Source organism: Oncorhynchus kisutch, linkage group LG13, assembly GCF_002021735.2.
Source record: "Oncorhynchus kisutch isolate 150728-3 linkage group LG13, Okis_V2, whole genome shotgun sequence".
Taxonomy (NCBI): domain Eukaryota; kingdom Metazoa; phylum Chordata; class Actinopteri; order Salmoniformes; family Salmonidae; genus Oncorhynchus; species Oncorhynchus kisutch.
Genome location: NC_034186.2, coordinates 21904851 through 21924513, shown reverse-complemented (window position 1 = coordinate 21924513; position 19663 = coordinate 21904851). Strand labels below are relative to the sequence as shown.

The following is a 19663-nucleotide window of genomic DNA, read 5'->3' as shown; positions in this document are numbered from 1 at the left end:
GTCCTTGTCCTTAAAAATTATGTGGGTAAAACAAAGCACAAATTAAAAGTACGTGTCTCAGAGCATCGTAGCACCATTAGGTGTAAAAACTTTACTTATCCAGTTGCGGCCCACTTCTTGGAGGCAGGCCACTCGATTTCGTCTCTGCGTTATATTGGCATCGAACATGTCACCCTGCCTAGGAGAGGGGGTGACCTTGATAATTTATTGTTAAAACGAGAGGCTGCCTGGATCTTTAACTTAAAGACCCTTGCTCCCTTCAACGTAGACTTTGATCTGAAGCCATTCTTGTGATTATTGTGACTTTGCCATTGTAATTGTTTGTAAGCTTTTGTAGTCAAATGAATTTATGATCGTATGCTATCCATTTGTTGTTTGTATGCTGTTCTTTGTATGCCATTTTAATATTTGATAATTAACCAATGATATTAGGCCACTCTTGGCCATGATTACAGACATCTGTGTCTTTTGACACTACATAAACGAGTCACATCGCAGTGTTTGTGATTATACCCTGATGAAGACAGCTTGGCTGTCGAAATGTTGGTAATTACATTTTTGCATCTGAGCTCCTAGAGTGTGCGGCTCTCTTTAATTTTCAGGTTCTACAGACAATCATGGCCTTCAAAAGAAAACCAGCCACGTCACGGACACCGACGTCTTGCTTCCAGATAAACTAAACACTTTCTTTGCCCACTTTGAGGATAATACAGTGCCACCGACGCAGCCCGTTAACAAAGGACTGTGGGCTCTCCTTCTCCGTGGCTGATGTGAGTAAGACATTTAAACGTGTTAAACCTCGCAAGGCTAAAGGCCCAGACGGCGTCCCTAGCCGCGTCCTTAGAGCATGTGCAGACCATTTGGTTGGTGTGTTTACGGACATATTCAATCTCTACCTATCCCAGTCTGCTGTCCCCACATGCTTCAAGATGACCACCATTGTTCCTGTTCCCAAGAAGGCAAAGGTAACTGAACTAAATGACTATCGCCCCGTAGCACTCATTTCTGTCATTATGAAGTGCTTTGAAAGGCTAGTCAAGGATCATATCACCTCCACCTTACCTATCACCCTAGACCCACTTCAATTTGCTTACCGTTACAATAGGTCCACAGACAATGCAATCGCCATAACACTGCACACTGCGCTGTCCCATCAAGACAAGAGGAATAACTATGTAAGAATGCTGTTCATTGACTGTAGCTCAGCATTCAACACCATAGTACCCTCCAAGCTCATCATTAAGCTTGAGGTCCTGGGTCTCAACCCTGCCCTGTGCAATTGGGTCCTGGACTTCCTGATGGGCCGCCCCCAGGTGGTGAAGGTAGTAAACAACATCTCCACTTTGCTGCTCCTCAACACTGGAGCCCCACATGGGTGCGTGCTCAGCCCGCTCCTGTACTCCTTGTTCACCCATGACTGCACGGCCATGCACATCTCCAACTCAATCATCAAGTTTGCAGACAACACAACAGTAGTAGGCTTGATTACCAATGACGATGAGACAGCCTACAGGGAGGAGGTGAGGGCCCTCGGAGTGTGGTGTCGACAAAACAACCTCTCACTCAACGTCAACAAAACAAAGGAGATGATCGTGGACTTCAGGAAACAGCAGAGGGAGCACCCCCATATCCACATCGAAAGGACAGCAGTGGAGAATGTGGAAAGATTTAAGTTCCTCGGCGTACACATCACGGACAAACTGAAATGGTTCACCCACACAGATAGTGTGGTGAAGAAGGCACAACAGCGCCTCTTCAACCTCAGGAGGCTGAAGAAATTTGGCTTGTCACCTAAAACCCTCACAAACTTTTACAGGTGCACAATTGAGAGCATCCTGTCGGACTGAATCACCACCTGGTACGGCAACTGCACCGCCCACAACTGCAAGGCTCTCAAGAGGGTGGTGCGGTCTGCACAACGCATCACCGGGGGCAAACTACCTGCGCTCCAGGACACCTACAGCACCCGATGTCACAGGAAGGCCAAGAAGATCATCAAGGACAACAACCACCCGAGCCACTGCCTGTTCACCCTGCTACCATCCAGAAGGCAAGGTCAGTACAGGTGCATCAAAGCTGGGCCCGAGAGACTGAAAAACAGCTTTTATCTCAAGGCCATCAGACTGTTAAATAGCCATCACTAACACAAAGAGGTTTCTGCCTACATACGGACTTGAAATTATTGGCCACTTTAATAAATGATCACTAGATCACTTTAATAATGCCACTTTAAATATGTTCACATATCTTGCATTTTCTAATCTCCTTTGTATATACTGTATTTTATGCCATCTATTGCATCTTGACCATTCCGATCTGTCATTGCTCATCCTTATATTTATATGTATATATTCTTATTCCATTCCTTTACTTAGATTTGTGTGTATTAGGTAGTTGTGGAATTGTTAGATTACATGTTAGATTTGCTGCACTGTCAGAACTAGAAGCACAAGCATTTCGCTATACTCGCAATAACATCTGCTAACCATGTGTATGCGACCAATAACATTTTATTTTATTTGATACAGATAACCATTAACTTCTGATGTAGACCCTAGACTATAACACTCAATATTTCAATAGGATACCTGATAATGAACAATATTCCAAATTTAGTAGTCAGAACCCAGAGTCTAAGATCACCATACGTAATGCCAAGCGTCGGCTGAAGTGATGTAAAGCTCGGCGCCATTGACTCTGGAGCAGTGGAAATGTGTTCTCTGGAGTGATGAATCACGCTTCATCTCCTGGCAGTCTGATGGACGAATCTGGGTTTGGCGGATGCCAGGAGAACGCTATCTGCCCGAATGCGTAGTGTCAACTGTAAAGTTGGGTGGAGGAGGAATAATGGTCTGGGGCTATTTTTTCTTGGTTTGGGCTGGGACCCTTAGTTCCAGTTAAGGGAAATCTTAACGCCACAGCATACAATTACATTTGAAATGATTCTGTACTTCCAACTTTCCAACCCCATCCAACACCTTTGGGATGAATTGGAACACCGACTGCGAGCCAAGCCTAATCACCCAACATCAGTGCCTGACCTCACTTATGCTCTTGTGGCTGAATGGAAGCAAGTCTCCCCAACAATGTTATAATATCTAATGACAGGTCTTCCCAGAAGAGTGGATGCTGTTATTGCAGCACAGGGGGTGACAACTCCATATTAATGCCCATGATTTTGGAAATGGATGTTCCATGAGTAGGTTTCCACATACTTTTGGTCATGTAGTGTAGAACAGCTACACTGCTATCAGACTTGCTTTCAATACATTTGATTGGGTTGTGCACAAGGCTTCATACTCTCAGATTATAGGAAATATTTACGAGTTCATAAACATTACAGCAAATGTATTTAGACATTCAAAGTCCATAGGTTATGTCAGTGATATGGATAATTTTATGCATCTTTCCCTCTTTTACGCACGAGGCAGCTTGAGGTGTCCGAACAGTTTCTTTCTTTACTTCATTCTCTACTACTAGTTAGCTGTTTTCAGTTCATTAACACACACAGAAGAATATTGCAATACTGTACTTTCCACTGATTCAATTGAACTGCAACTTGTCATGTGCATAACCAGCCTGTAAGGTGATTCAAACTTGTCCCCTGTTCCCTATGATATGAGTTGCTAGCCTGTAAGCCCACATACATATCTATAAATATTAACACATTTGAATAATGTATTTGATATCCCTCCCTATCAGCTCCCAGTCCCACCATGGCTATCCACTATCTGGCTACCAAATGTGTGGATATCCACCATCCCCACCAGTATCACAAGATCTGTGACTTCGACAAGTCTTTGGGGAAGACTATTGATGTCAACAACATAGTGTTTGCTCTCCATGTTCCCTTGCCCAACAAACAGATGAGCCCCTGGTTCCAGTTCCTGCTGATGGTTCCACAGTTTACATTACCTTCAGAATAATCAACCAGATAGGTAAGTGACATTCCATTTTAGGAGACAGGTTAAAGAAGGATTGTTAAGCCTTGAGACAATTCAGACATGGATTGTGTATGCGTGCCATTCAGGGGGTAAATGGGCAAGACAAAATGCCAGGAGCACCGTTTTTTGTCAAGAACTGCTACCCTGCTAAGTTTTTCATGCTCAACGGCCAATTTGATACAACTGTGTGAAGCATTGGAGTCAACATGGACCAGCATCCCTGTGGAACGCTTTTGACGCCATGGTAGAGTCCATGGCCCAATGAATTGACGCTATTCTGAGGGCAAAAGGGGGTGGGGGTGCAACTCAATATTAGGAAGGTGTTCCTAATGTTTGGTATACTCAGTATATAGCCCAATGGTTAGCATTTTGTATGAGACAGTAAGTGGTGAGTACATGTTCTTTCAGATGATTAAATGAGAATATTTTTACTCTCCTGTGTACACTCTTCTTCAAGATGAGACTGCAAGGAATCACCTCTGCCTACTGGGAGCAGATTGGGCTAATTGTCTTTGGCTTTTCTATCCTCCTTATATTTGACCGGAGTGAGAGGTAGTATTCATCAATTCGTTTTTTATTTTGGCATTAGTTGATCTGTTTCATTTTGACAAAGATAGTATTTGACTCTCAAAGGTTCATGGGATGAATGCATTCCACAACATCTGGTCATTAGACTTGGGGACAGAGATAGCAGTATTCTTCAGACAATAACTGCATCTGTATGTCTATGATACAAAACCACTATTACATTATAATTATAACTATAATGTTGGGAGCATTTTCCTCATTATCCTTGTATTATAAAAAACTGCATTGTATTCTCCTTAATCTAAACAACAGATGGCCTTCATCATTGTGGCTAGTATTTCCTTGTGCCTGTACTTCCTCTTTCTGTGTGTCATGGTTTAGCAGGTATTCTAGAACATCAGTGGGAAAATAGGCCAACTGCTGGCCATGACAGAAATCAGAAGACTAAGCTATAGGGTGGGTCAAAGGCAATAATTATTCAATTTGTTTTAAAGTGGCACAGTACCACTCCATTACCTTGAGTTTGTCTCAACACTAACAGGTATAGGATCAGTTTACCCTACTCTCAATCGTAAACATAACCATGATGAGGATGAATGAATATCTGTGGTAAGGGCAAACTTCTACCTTTTCTGTCATTGGGCACAGACAGTGCTTCCCCATACCCTTTAGTTGGTCTTAACACTAACATGTCTGTCCTGGTGTTATTGGGGCATTATCTTCACGTTCAAGTTCCTGGTGTTGGTCACTCTGGCATTTGCAGCCGTGACTGTCATCTTCTTTATCGTCAGTCAGGTTTTTACATTTTACATTTTAAATTTCACCTTTATTTAACCAGGTAGGCTAGTTGAGAACAAGTTCTCATTTGCAACTGCGACCTGGCCAAGATAAAGCAAAGCAGTGTGACACAAACAACAACACAGAGTTACACATGAAGTAAACAATAAACAAGCCAATAACACTATAAACAAGTCAATGACACAGTAGAAAAAATAAAGTCTATATACAGTGTGTGCAAAAGGCATGAGGAGGTAGGCAATAAATAGGCCATAGGAGCGAATAGTAACAATTTAGCAGATTAACACTGGAGTGGTAAATGAGCAGATGATGATGTGCAAGTAGAGATACTGGTGTGCAAAAGAGCAGAAAAGTAAATCAAATAAAAACAGTATGGGGATGAGGTAGGTAGATTGGGTGGGCTATTTACAGATGGACTATGTACAGCTGCAGCGATCGGTTAGCTGCTCAGATAGTTGATGTTTAAAGTTGGTGAGGGAAATAAAAGTCTCCAACTTCAGCGATTTTTGCAATTCGTTCCAGTCACTGGCAGCAGAGAACTGGAAGGAAAGGCGGCCAAATTAGGTGTTGGCTTTAGGGATGATCAGTGAGATATACCTGCTGGAACGTGTGCTACGGGTGGGTGTTGTTATCGTGACCAGTTAACTGAGATAAGGCGGAGCTTTACCTAGCATAGACTTATAGATGACCTGGAGCCAGTGGGTCTGGCGACGAATATGTAGCGAGGGCCAGCCGACTAGAGCATACAGGTCGCAGTGGTGGGTGGTATAAGGTGATTTGGTAACAAAATGGATGGCACTGTGATAAACTGCCTCCAGTTTGCTGAGTAGAGTGTTGGAAGCTATTTTGTAGATGACATCGCCAAAATCGAGGATTGGTAGGATAGTTTTACTAGGGTAAGTTTGGCGGCGTGAGTGAAGGCTTTGTTGCGAAATAGAAAGCCGATTCTAGATTTGATTTTGGATTGGAGATGTTTAATATGAGTATGGAAGGAGAGTTTACAGTCTAACCAGACACCTAGGTATTTAAAGTTGTCCACATATTCTAAGTCGGAACCATCCAGGGTGGTGATGCTAATCGGGCGGGCAGGTGCGGGCAGCGAATGGTTGAAAAGCCTGCATTTGGTTTTACTAGCGTTTAAGAGCAGTTGGAGGCCATGGAAGGAGTGTTGTATGGCATTGAAGCTCGTTTGGAGGTTAGTTAGCACAGTGTCCAAGGAAGGGCCAGAAGTATACAGAAATGAGAGCAACAATAATATCCTGGAGTGATGGGTCACATGGGTCAATTTGTTCTGTTTTAAGAGTAGAATAACCCTCCCTCTTGTGTAATTCAGATACATCATTTCCTGTTTTGGGGGACAATAAATTCTTATTTTATTGTTTTACATTCTATTGTATTCTACTCCGTTCCATTCCACCAGGTTATTGAAGCCTACTGGCGCTTGGGTGACTACTCTTTCTGCTTGGGTGACTACTCTATCCAGATGCACAGTCACAGTGCCTTTCTCACAGGAACCTATGGCATGTGGAACTTTGCGTTGTCCATCCTGTTTCTCTACTCACCATCCCAGAAGACTCACACTGACAAGACAGATAACACCGGATCAACAGGTTAACGTCCTCTTCAGACTCTATCCATTTGAATATGTTGTTGAGAGGACAGCATTTAACAATACATAATAATAAGAATACATAATAATAACAATACATAATAATAAGAAAATATTGACTCCCCTACGGACTCGGGAGAGGTGAAGGTCAAGAGCCATGCGTCCTCCGAAACACGACGCTGCCAAGCCGGACTGCTCGCTTAACCTGGAAGCCAGCCGCACCAATGTATCGGAGGAAATACCGAAGTCAGCTTGCAGGCGCCCGGCCCGCCACAAGTCGCTAGAGCGCGATAGGACAAGGAAATTCCGGCCGACCAAACCCTTCCCTAACCCGGATGACGCTGGGCCAATTGTGTGCCGCCTCATGGGTCTCCCGGTCACGGCTGGCTGTGACACAGCCTTGGATCGAACCCGGGTCTGTAGTGACGCCTCAAGCACTGCTATGCAGTGCCTTAGACCGCTGCGAAACTTTGAAGGCCCTCATGGTATATTTATTATAGGCTATTTGTCATGCCCATGTTAAAGTATGTGTGTGTCAACAAACTTGGACTTACTCAGTATTTTAATAGATGGCCTACATTTCATTTAAACATAGCATATCTTAAAATGTATTTCACCTTTATTTTGACAGGGAGTCAAGGTATCTTTCACAGATGAGCCCTGTGTACACATCAATACACATTAATACATATCAATATACTCTACATGTATCAATTTACAATGCCTTCAGAAAGTATTCAGGCCCCTTGACTTTTTCCACATTTTGTTAGGTTACAGTCTTATTCTAAAATGGATTAAATACATTTTTCCCTCATCAATTTACACACAATACCTCATAATGATGAAGTGAAAACATGTTAATAGACATTTTTGCAAATGTATAAAAAATAGAAATACCTGATTTTCACAAGTATTCAGCCCTTTGCTATGAGACTCGAAATTGAGCTCAGGTGCATCCTGTTTCTATTGATCATCCTTGAGATGTTTCTACAACTTGATTGGAGTCCACATGTGGTAAATTAAATTGATTGGACATGATTTGGAAAGGCACACACCTGTCTATATAAGGTCCCGCAGTTGACAGTGCATGTCAGAGCAAAACCAAAGCCATGAGGTTGAAGGAATTGTCCACAGAGCTCTGAAACAGGATTGTGTTGTGACACATATCTGGGGAAGGGTACCAGAACACTTATGTAGCGTTGAAGGTCCCCAAGAACACAATGGCCTCCATCATTCTTAAATGGAAGAAATTCGGAACCACCAAGATTTGGTGGAACCAACCAAGACTTCCTAGAGATGGCCACCCGGCCAAACTGAGCAATTGGGGGAGAAGAGCCTTGGTCATGGAACCTGATGGTCATTCTGACAGAGCTCGAGAGTTCCTCTGTGGAGGTAGGAGAACCTGACAGAAGAACAACCATCTCTGCAGCACTCCACCAATCAGGCCTTTATGTTAGAGTGGCCAGGCGGAAGCCACTCCTCAGTAAAAGGCACATGACAGTCCACTTGGAGTTTGCCAAAAGGCACTTAAAGGGTACTCAGACCATGGGAAACAAGATTCTCTGGTCTGATGAAACCAAGGTTGAACTCTGGCCTGAATGCCAAGCGTCACGTCTGGAGGAAACCTGGCACCATCCCTACGGTGCAGCATGGTGGTGGCAGCATCATGCTGTGGGGATGTTTTTCAGCGGCAGAGACTGGGAGACTAATCAGGATCGAGGGAAAGATGAATGGAGCAGAGTACAGAGAGATCCTTGATGAAAACCTGCTCCAGAGCACTCAGGACCTCAGGACCCTAAGCACACAGTCAAGACTGTGTGCTTCAGGACACGTCTCTGAATATCATTGAGTGGCCCAGACAGAGGCCGGACATGAACCCGATCAAACATTTCTGGAAAGACCTGAAAATAGCCTGACAGAGCTTGAGAGGATCTGCAGAGAAGAATGGGAGAAACTCCCCAAATATAGGTGTGCCAAGCTTGTAGCGTCATACCCAAGAAGACTCAAGGCTTTAATCACTGCCAAAAGTGCTTCCACCACGTTCTGAGTAAAAGGTCTGAATACTTATGTAAATGTGATATATATATATATATTTTTTAATTCTAAAAACCTGTTTTTGCTTTGTCATAATGCAATATTGTATGTAGATTGATGAGGGGAAAAAACAATTTCATAAATTTTTGAATTTGGCTGTAACATAACAAATTGTGGAAAAGTCAAGGGGTCTGAATACTTTCCGAATACACACATCAATATTCACATGGATAGGCCTAATACAGTAGCTATGAGATTGAGGAACAGTCAGGGAGGCAGGCTCACAGGCAGAGGGCGCCCTGTATATAAAGAAGGAGACGTGGAGATAAATTGCACAATTCCAGTCCTCCCTCCAACCAGTTTTCCCCACCATTCCATGTAATTCAGACAGACCAGAGAGAAAAAAGCTCGTTCCTCCATTCTGTCTGTCACTCAGCCATGCAGCTCAACGGAATCGCGATTGGCTAAAAGTCGACGGAGTCGGTCATAACAGTAGGTTAATGTTAATTAAAATAAAATATTAATTACTTTATACCCAAGAAAAGCACGACGACTCGATTTCAGCGGACTTCAAGATACTTTATCGACTCCAAGAAGCAATGAAAACAGATTTTTCGAAAATTGTGCAGCCCAAGAACTCTTAAGATTTTGCGCTTGGAACAGAGGCCAGCCATAAAGCAGGTGAGTGCAGAGCTAACGGGGTTCGATTAATGAGAACAGAATATACATAATTCAAAATCTATAGGCGTTAAGAGCACATGTAATTTAACTTCTACAGATTATAGTTGGTATGGATGTGTAGGATTAGGATACTTGCCTTTTTGTTACACGTCGGGTTTTTCTCACTCCTGCCTGTGTGATGCCGTTGTCTTGCCATATGGTCAGTCTCTTATCCCAAGTGGTTTACGCAAATGTGTAGCATCACTGTTTTACTCCAGCGCCAGCATAGTATATGTTCTTGTAATATATACATGTTTTTGTAATTACATAGTAATGGAGTTTTTGCTGTTGGGTAGAACAACTTGATGTTATCCTTTATGCTGTCTTCTACAGAGGAACTCAGACCCACACATGTCTGGGGTTGAATAAAACACCAATAATAATCTTTAATAATAAATCAATGTATGACCAATCTCTACCTTATGTTTGTGTGTGGTGCCTTGAGGGTTAGCACACACTGCTGATATCAGCCTTTTCTGAATGAAATGTGATGAGTCAGAATTTGTGACTGTTGATGTGTAGTTGCAGAGACAGTGCAAGGATACATTGACATATCTGGAACTTGCTCTGTGTTCAATGTTTTAAGATGTTTTTTCCCATCCCTGCTAATGTAACGGCGTTCTTCGTTTGTCGAAAGAGAGTCGGACCGAAATGCAGCGTGGTGGTTACTCATGTCTTTAATGAAGAAAATCGTGACGATACATGAAATAACTAATAAATACAAAAACAACAAACGGAACGTGAAACTTATTACAGCCTATCTGGTGAACACTACACAGAGACAGGAACAATCACCCACGAAAGACAAAGCGAAACTCAGGCTACCTAAATACGGTTCCCAATCAGAGGCAACGAGAATCACCTGACAGCTGATTGAGAACCGCCTCAGGCAGCCAAGCCTATACAACACCCCTAATCAGCCGCGATCCCAAATACTACAACCCAATACGAAATACAATAACATAAACCCCTGTCACACCCTGGCCTGACCAAATATATAACGAAAACACAAAATACAATGACCAAGGCGTGACAGAACCCCCCCCCCCCCCCCCCCCCCCCTCAAGGTGCGGACTCCCGGACGCACCTCAAAACCATAGGGAGGGTCCGGGTGGGCGTCTGTCCATGGTGGCGGCTCCGGCTCGGGACGTGGACCCCACTCCATAAATGTCATAGTTCCTCCCCTTCGCTCCTGGGATAATCCACCCTCGCCGCCGACCATGGCCTAATAGTCCTCACCCAGAACCCCACAGAACTGAGGAGCAGCTCGTGACTGAGGGGCATCTCGGGACTGAGGGACAGCTCGGGACTGAGGGGCAGCTCGGGACTGAGGGGCAACTCGGGACTGAGGGGCAGCTCGGGACAGGGGCAGCTCGGGACAGGGGCAGCTCGGGACTGAGGGGCAGCCCGGGACTGAGGGGCAGCCCGGGACTGAGGGGCAGCCCGGAACTGAGGGGCAGCCCGGAACAGAGGGGAAGCCCAGTACTGAGAGGAAGCCCAGTACTGAGAGGAAGCCCAGTACTGAGAGGAAGCCCAGTACTGAGAGGAAGCTCAGGAAGGTAGTAGGCTCCGGTAGATCCTGGCTGGCTGGCGGATCTGGAAGATTCAGGTTGACTAGCAGATCTGGAAGATTCTGGTTGACTAGCAGATCTGGAAGATTCTGGTTGACTGGCGGATCTAGCTGCTCTATGCAGACTGACAGCTCTGACTGCTCCATGCAGGCTGACAGCTCCTTGCAGACTGGCAGCTCTGACTGCTCCATGCAGGCTGACAGCTCCTTGCAGACTGACAGCTCCCTGCAGACTGACAGCTCCCTGCAGACTGACAGCTCCCTGCAGACTGGCAGCTCCTTGCAGACTGACAGCTCTGACTGCTCCATGCAGGCTGACAGCTCCTTGCAGACTGGCAGCTCCTTGCAGACTGGCAGCTCCTTGCAGACTGACAGCTCCCTGCAGACTGGCAGCTCCTTGCAGACTGGCAGCTCCTTGCAGACTGGCAGCTCCTTGCAGACTGGCAGCTCTGGCTGCTTCATGCAGACTGACAGCTCTGACTGCTCCATGCAGGCTGACAGCTCCTTGCAGACTGGCAGCTCCTTGCAGACTGACAGCTCCTTGCAGACTGACAGCTCCTTGCAGACTGACAGCTCCTTGCAGACTGACAGCTCCCTGCAGACTGACAGCTCCTTGCAGACTGACAGCTCTGACTGCTCCATGCAGGCTGACAGCTCCTTGCAGACTGGCAGCTCCTTGCAGACTGGCAGCTCAGGCTGCTTCAAACAGGCAGGAGGCTCCGGCAGCGCAGGAGAGGAGGAAAACGCTGGCTGCGCTGAACAGGCGGGAGACTCCGACAGCGCAGGAGAGGAGGAAAACGCTGGCTGCGCTGAACAGGCGGGGGACTCCGACAGCGCAGGAGGGAAGGAAGGCTCTGGCTGTGCTGAACAGGTGGGAGACTCCGACAGAGCAGGAGAGGCGAGGTGCACTGTAGGCCTGATGCGTGGTGCGGGCACTGGTGATACTGGAGCGAGGACACGCACAGGAAGCCTGGTGCGGGGAGCTGCTACCGGAGGACTGGTGTGTGGAGGTGGCTCTGGATAGACCGGACCGTGCAGGCGCACTGGAGCTCTTGAGCACAGAGCCTGCCCAAGCTTACCTGGCTCGATGCCCACTCTAGCCCGGCAAATAGGAAGGGCTGCTATGAACCGTACCGGGCTATGCACCCGCACTGGAGACACCGTGCGCTCACTAGCATAACACGGTGCCTGCCCGGTCTCTTTAGCCCACCGGAAAGCACAGGGAGTTTGCGCAGGTCTCCTACCTGGCATAGCCATACTCCCTGTAAGCCCCCCCCCAATAATTTTTTGGGGTTGCTTCTCGGGCTTCCTTGCCAACCGTGTTCCCTCGTATCGCCGGCTCCTATCTCCTGCTGCCTCTGCTTCCTCCTTGGGGCGGCGATATTCACCAGGCTGCGCCCAGGGTCCTCTTCCGTCTAATATCATCTCCCAAGACCAGAAGTCCTTATATCGCTGCTCCTCATGATTAACAGGGAGAGTTGGCTCAGGTCTGACTCCTGACTCAGCCACTCTCTCCCTGAGCCCCCCCCCCAATACATTTTTTGGGGTGACTTTCGGGTTTCGCTCTGCGCCGCTGTGTTTTCCTTTTCGACTCCATTCGCCTATAGCCTTCTTCGCACTGCTCAAGCGAATCCCATGCGGGCTCCTGCACTCTCTCTAGGTCGGCCGCCCACCTGTCGATTTCTTCCCACGTCGTATACTCCATGCAATTGCTGTCCATAACGTCCTTTCGCTTTTCCTGCGGTCGCTGCCTGTTTCCACGCTGCTCGGTCCGTGTGTGGTGGGTGATTCTGTAACGGCGTTCTTCGTTTGTCGAAAGAGAGTCGGACCGAAATGCAGCGTGGTGGTTACTCATGTCTTTAATGAAGAAAATCGTGACGATACATGAAATAACTAATAAATACAAAAACAACAAACGGAACGTGAAACTTATTACAGCCTATCTGGTGAACACTACACAGAGACAGGAACAATCACCCACGAAAGACAAAGCGAAACTCAGGCTACCTAAATACGGTTCCCAATCAGAGGCAACGAGAATCACCTGACAGCTGATTGAGAACCGCCTCAGGCAGCCAAGCCTATACAACACCCCTAATCAGCCGCGATCCCAAATACTACAACCCAATACGAAATACAATAACATAAACCCCTGTCACACCCTGGCCTGACCAAGGCGTGACAGCTAAATGACCAAGGCGTGACAGCTAAATGGTAAATCTAGATATTTTTTTCATCTCTGCTAAATGGTAAATCTAGATTTTTTTTCTTCATCTCTGCTAAATGGTAAATCTAGATTTTTTTTTCCATCTCTGCTAAATAGTAAATCTAGATATTTTTTAAATCTCTGGTAAATGGTAAAATCTAGATATTTTTTTCATCTCTGGTAAATGATCAATCTAGATATTTTTTTCATCTCTGGTAAATGATAAATCTAGATATTTTTTTCATCTCTGGTAAATGACAATTCTAGATATTTTTTAAATCTTTGGTAAATGGTAAATATAGATCTTCATCTTCTCAGGAAGTGATCATAACCTCTTAGAAAAAAGGTGCTATATCTAGAACCTTAAAGGGTTATTTGGCTCTCTCCATATGATTACCATTTGAAGAATGGTAGAACTCTTTTGGGTTCCATGTAGAACCCTTTCCATAGAGGGTTCTACGTAGAACAAAAAAGGGTTATCCTATGGGGACAGCTGAAGAGCTGTTTTGTAACCCTTTTTTCTAAGAGTGTATGAATGCTGTTTTACCAGTCTGGTCTGGTTGAGCCTGTAAGGTACTGTGACCACTTCAGACACCTGCACTGTCACGTCCAAGACTTTATAAGATGACCTGTAATGGAATTAACAAGAATAGCACATCTTCTTTAACTGTTGCCAAAGTTGACTTGAAAGCAGTAACCTTGGTTCAGAATGATGTCTGTCTGAAAGGCCTGATGAAGAGTCACCATTATTAGTGTGTCAGTGTTCTTTGCCCATTAGACTTACAGTACATGTACCATAAATGAATATGTTCTTTCACCTTCAAAAGGTCTGAGCCTGTTCATGCCATGCAAGCGTTTTGAATGTAGAAATGTAATGTCATTATATAAGAAACCACTGCTGTAGATCATTTAAGGTGAATCAAAATGTCAGACGAGAAGTGGAGTAACCACCTGTGACTTTGTGTCCCAAATGGCACCCTATTATGTATTATTGAATAGAGCCCTAATGCACTAGCCTACATAGGGAATAGGGATCTTTTTGGGATGCAGTTTTTGAATTAGTTTGAAGTTCCTGTGATTCTGACAGGTTCTAGTTCCCCCTGCCTTAATCTGGTTTGATGATTCAGTTAACATGGCATGGATTAACAGAGATTAAACTACACATAAGGGATAACAAGGGGATGATTGTTCTTTTCCTTAATTCTCTTCCCCCATGCCCCTCTCCCACTCTTCTATTCGTCAACACCAGTTACACTGGCAAGCCACAGCTATTGGTTTAATATGAGGAGGAACATCCTTTGTTTGGTTTTGTCTGTCAACCAACCCTTGTTAGAGCCTATCAGAGTCATGAACTTTGTGTGTGTGTGCAGTGGTGGAAAAATGACCCAATTGTCATACTTGAGGAAAAGTAAAGATATCTAAATAGAAAATGACTCAAGTAAAAGTGAGTCACCCAGTAAAATATTACTTGAGTAAAAGTCTAAAAGTATTTGGTTTTAAATATACTTAAGTATCAAAAGTATATGCAATCACTAAAATATACTGAAGTATCAAAAGTAAAAGTATAAATCATTTAAAATTCCTTATATTAAGCAAACCAGACGGCACAATTTTCTTGTTTAAAAAATGTCCGCATAGCCAGGGGCACTTTCCAACACTCAGACATAATAACAAAATGAAGCCTTCATGTTTAGTGAATCCGCCAGATCAGAGGCAGTAGAGATGACCAGGGGGGTTCTCTTGATACGTGCTTGAATTGGACCATTTTCCTGCAAAGCATTCAAAATGTAATGAGTACTTTTGGGTGTCAGGAAAAATGTATGGAGAAAAACATACGTTGTTTTCTTTAGGAATGTAGGGAAGTAAAAGTAGTCAAAAATATAAATAATAAAGTACAGATACGCCCAGAAACGACTTAAGTAGTACTTTAATGTATTTTTGCTGAAGTACTTTACACCACTGTGTATGTGTGTATCAAAGTGATGAAGTTATTCTGACACTGTGACTGAAGGCAGCACTCTGTTCAACACTAAAAGGCGGATCATGCAGAACGTTAGAATGAAACATTTTTGAGTGGTTTCTACTTAACCAGCCTCATCATAGACAGACTCCTCACAGGTCATTGTATTATAAAGCATGGTCTACAGGGATGCCTTTGCACTAGGCTACTCCAGCTCCTATGCCAAACTGCATCCCATAGGGCAGAACTGTCTGAAATGTTCGTAAACGGGTTGTAATGATGTTATTTCAAACATCGTTGCCCTCTGGAATTGGGTTATGTTGTAAAGACTGTATATATATGCATGCAGGTTGAAGAAAACCTATAGGTTTGTCTGTATTCCTGTATGGGTGGCCCCAGTTGAGCATTTGATTCACAGACAGTCCCAGTAGTGCATCCAGTTTTCAGTGGTATTTTTGTTGTGTCTCAACAACCCAGTCAGACCCCACTGTGTCATTCATTTGTTTGTGAACTCAGCTGTTCCCTTGGCTGTGTTGTTTTTACTCTGTCTCTGAAAGCGTTTTGAGTTCCTCAAGCAGCCAGATGAGAGATTATGCTGTGCCCTGCCATTGTGTGGGCCTACAGTGGTTAGAAAGGTCAGTGTGTGGAACAACCAGCCAGACATACTGAACACTGACTATAAGAATAACACTAAATTCTAAAGCTTATTTGAACTAATGTCCACTGAATATGGTGATGGGTTTTAGGGATTATTGTCGATCCAATTTGAGGAAAGGTTTAGAGATTTATGAGACGTTACAGTCAGTAATATGTGATTAAACCTGCTGAATCACAGAGGAATGACAAACAGCTTGTCATAGCAGGAAGATACCAAAACAGGGTTAAAACGGACAATTTCACCTTTCCCCCTGGGGCTCCGAAAGCGTAGCTCTTTTCTCTGGAATGGGGCAGAATGATGACGTCATAGGTAGCGTTGCCTGGACAACTGAGCAGTGTAGATGGAATTAAAAGCCTCCATGCCACTCCTCATCTGTATCATTGGGTTAGCAGGGCGTCTCCCATTCATTCACACCAACAGATACACACACACACACACACACACAAGAACAACACGCACGACACGTGCACACGTGTCTGTATGTCGTGTGTTATTTGTGTGCGTGTTGTGTGTGTGTGTGTGTGTGTGTTTGTGTGGAACGAACAGCTGACTGAAGACAGGACAGCCGGGTGTTTGTGCGGTTGAGTCTGTTTCTGCGATAACATTGACTCTTAACAACATGATGAAACTTTGTTGCCCCTTGCTGGAACCAGCAAAGTGTTGTACCAAAGGATGAAAATGGGCTTAGAAACTCTAACCCTGGAAATTTGACTGATAAACTTATGCGTACACTCGCAATGTCTGCCTGGTATTGTGATGCAATATTGGCCATCGTAATGTAGCATGTTCATTCAAATGATGTTAACTGATGTGACTCATGCAATGGAGTCTATTTTTTTGCAACGTCAGTTGAGTTGAATCAACAAATCACAGCACATATTGATGGGTACACTTCCTGGTTTTACTTCCTGCTTCGCTCCTATGGGTACACTCGCAATGGCCACCAGTCCACCCATTATGCCATAATGTTTTTGCTATTTGAATGGTTATTACGGAGACCCCGGTTATTTGACTGACCAATTACCATCATCCAAAATTCCATTACCATTACAGCCCTACTGTAACATCGACGCAGGGAGTCAGAGAACAGGTGCAGTTAGTGAGTTTAATATTAACGAACATAGAAGGATACAAAACAAGAGAAACGTCTGACAAGAAAACATAACCAATACTGTTTGATAATAAAAGAGTGCTATATAAAGGGTAAGTAATCAGGGAGTAATGCAGTTCAGGTGTGAGTAAAGATGGGTTGCCAGGACCGGGGGTTAGTAGAACGGCGATGTCGAGCACCTGGGCGCGGGAGTAGACGTGACACCTACGTTGTGCTCTCTAGTGGAACACAGGGGAAAATGAATGATATTTAAAGAGACTAGTCCACTTGGAGTGGTGTGTGTGACTGTGTGTGTGGGGTGGGGTGGGGGGGTTGGGTGATGGAAGGAAGTTATTTTTGGAAGCCGACATCAGTGTGACGTTGGGGGCCAATCTGGTGCTGTTGTTGGAGTGCCATTCTGTTGTCTGAGTTAATGAATGAGATTTATTATAATTCCAAGCCCTGCTGCTCTGTATGCCCAAACCTGTTCAACCCAATAGTGGGTTGAACTGCATCATAATAACAGTACATGATTCTGTTCACAGCTTCACCCTTTAAAGGCACACCCACTAGCCTTTCTTGAACTTGTGATTACTGTACAGAATGAATAACACACACAATCGTGTCTAAAAACAAACAAATGCCAATCAGGGCGTCTGTTCTTCTTCTTCATCTCTGACTTCATCTCTGATCCCCCCAGTTCTCCAAAACTAAAACAGACAAGTGTTAGGGCCACACTGTTGACTGGATGCAAAGGAGTGTGTGTTGTTTGTGTGTGTGTGTGTGTGTGTGTTTGTGTGTGTGTGTGCGTGTGTGTGTGTGTGTGTGTGTTGTGTGCAGTGCTTTTTGTAAGTACATGGAGTAGCCAGCCAAATAGAAAAAGTTGCCAGCCAGGGAGTTCCTGTCTGGGGGGGCATGCCCCTCACAATATTTGTTTTGCAGAACAAGCTCTATTTTGGTGGCCTCTGGTACATTCTAATGCCTTGATTCCAGCTGAAATACACAGCTGCATTATTGAATACTTTAATGACTTTACCTCCCAGATTGGTAAAATGAGTTGTGGTATAGAAAGACATGTCTTTACAATTAAAATGACTGAAAATGTATCAATGCAGTGTGCTGTTAGTTGTTCTGGGTATCGTTTAGGCCTAGGCCAATATGATCAGGACTATGTTCTAAGTAAGATAGGTTATTGTTAAAAAAGGCTATCTTAATTAAAGTCATATTTACAGTTGTACTGCAACATATATGAATTGCCACAATGATGTTTGCTTTTCAAATGATATGTTTTCTTGGCTCTGCTGCTGTGGACACCTTTTGAATCCTAGGAAAATACAAATAAGTTATTTGGTTTACTTGTCCTGATGCAATACCATGGACATATAACGACGTTGTATGATTTATGAATAGCAGATGAACTTTATTCAGTCAGTTCGACACCTTTTATAAACTAGTCATCACTTCCTGTTCGGTCATCAATCAAAGAACAGTAAATAGCCTATGCTCCCGACTCCGTGGCTTTCTATAGTAGGCCTATGAAACATGTGAAAGAAAATAATTGAATGTGCCACAAAACAATAATTAAGTAGATTTCAACTCTGTCCCTGTCATCGGTTGCTTTGTGACTGACATGTGTCTGTCCTGTCATTAGATCACTAGAAGATGGATATCATTCATTCTAGCGGTAGAAAGCTATACAGACTTTTCTGACTAACGAATTGAAACTTTAAAATTGAATAGAAGCCTAGTTAATTAATGAAGTGGAAAAAGTACCCGGCTAACAATGGAAAACACTGTGTGTGTGTGTTCATGTGCTATATGTTCATCTGTGGTCTGCAGACTGCAGTCCAGTTCTGCAGCCTCTGCACTTCCTTGTTGGATGTCCTTGTGTCACTCCCCTGTAGAGGCAGACATACATCCTGCTCCCTACTAAGTGAAGGTCAATCCTGGTCCTTCAGGACTATCTAGGGTGTGTTATGGGTGTGTTGTAAATGCAGACTAATGGCTGAACTATAGTACTGTACTGTAGCTGACAGTGGTCAACATTAGCTAGGTCACCTCCAGACAATACGATGTCAGACAGAGAGCCTTGTTGTGAACCACAGACGGTGTGGAAGCTGCTGTCACACAGTTGTGATGGGGTATTTATATACTCCTGTGCTTTTGTGTGTGTGCTTGCGTTAGCTCTCCCTTCTCTCCCCTAACGTCATCCTAGCCTCCTGCCGACCAATGTATTGGGCAGACACACAGCCACAGTTATATTATATACATTCAGTCTGTTTCCTACATGCGTCTCTAATAAAGAACACCATAATTGACTATTTAACTAACTCCTACTTCTTGCCCGATTCCCTTCGTCCCATGAGTCATTAGTGCTTACCTATAGGGGCCTTGACTGACTGACTTGTAGTGAGTGCATACATTCCCCATGGGAATTGAACCTACGACCCTGGTGTTGCTAGCACCATGCTCTCACCACCTGAGCCACACAGGACCACAGGAAGAGGTTCCCCCCCCAAGCATCCCAATCCTTTTTAGTCTAGGAC

At 44.3% G+C, this 19663-nt stretch overlaps 1 protein-coding gene across 1 annotated transcript in view; it reads left to right on the top strand.

Annotated features, from left to right (window-relative positions):
• Window positions 1-9256: 9256 nt before the first annotated feature.
• gng12b (guanine nucleotide binding protein (G protein), gamma 12b) overlaps window positions 9257-19663 on the top strand; it is a 69646-nt gene continuing 59239 nt past the window's right edge. The window contains exon 1 of the mRNA XM_020499393.2: window positions 9257-9594. The gene's annotated coding sequence lies outside the window, so the exon portion shown is untranslated. The remainder of the gene's footprint in view (window positions 9595-19663) is intronic.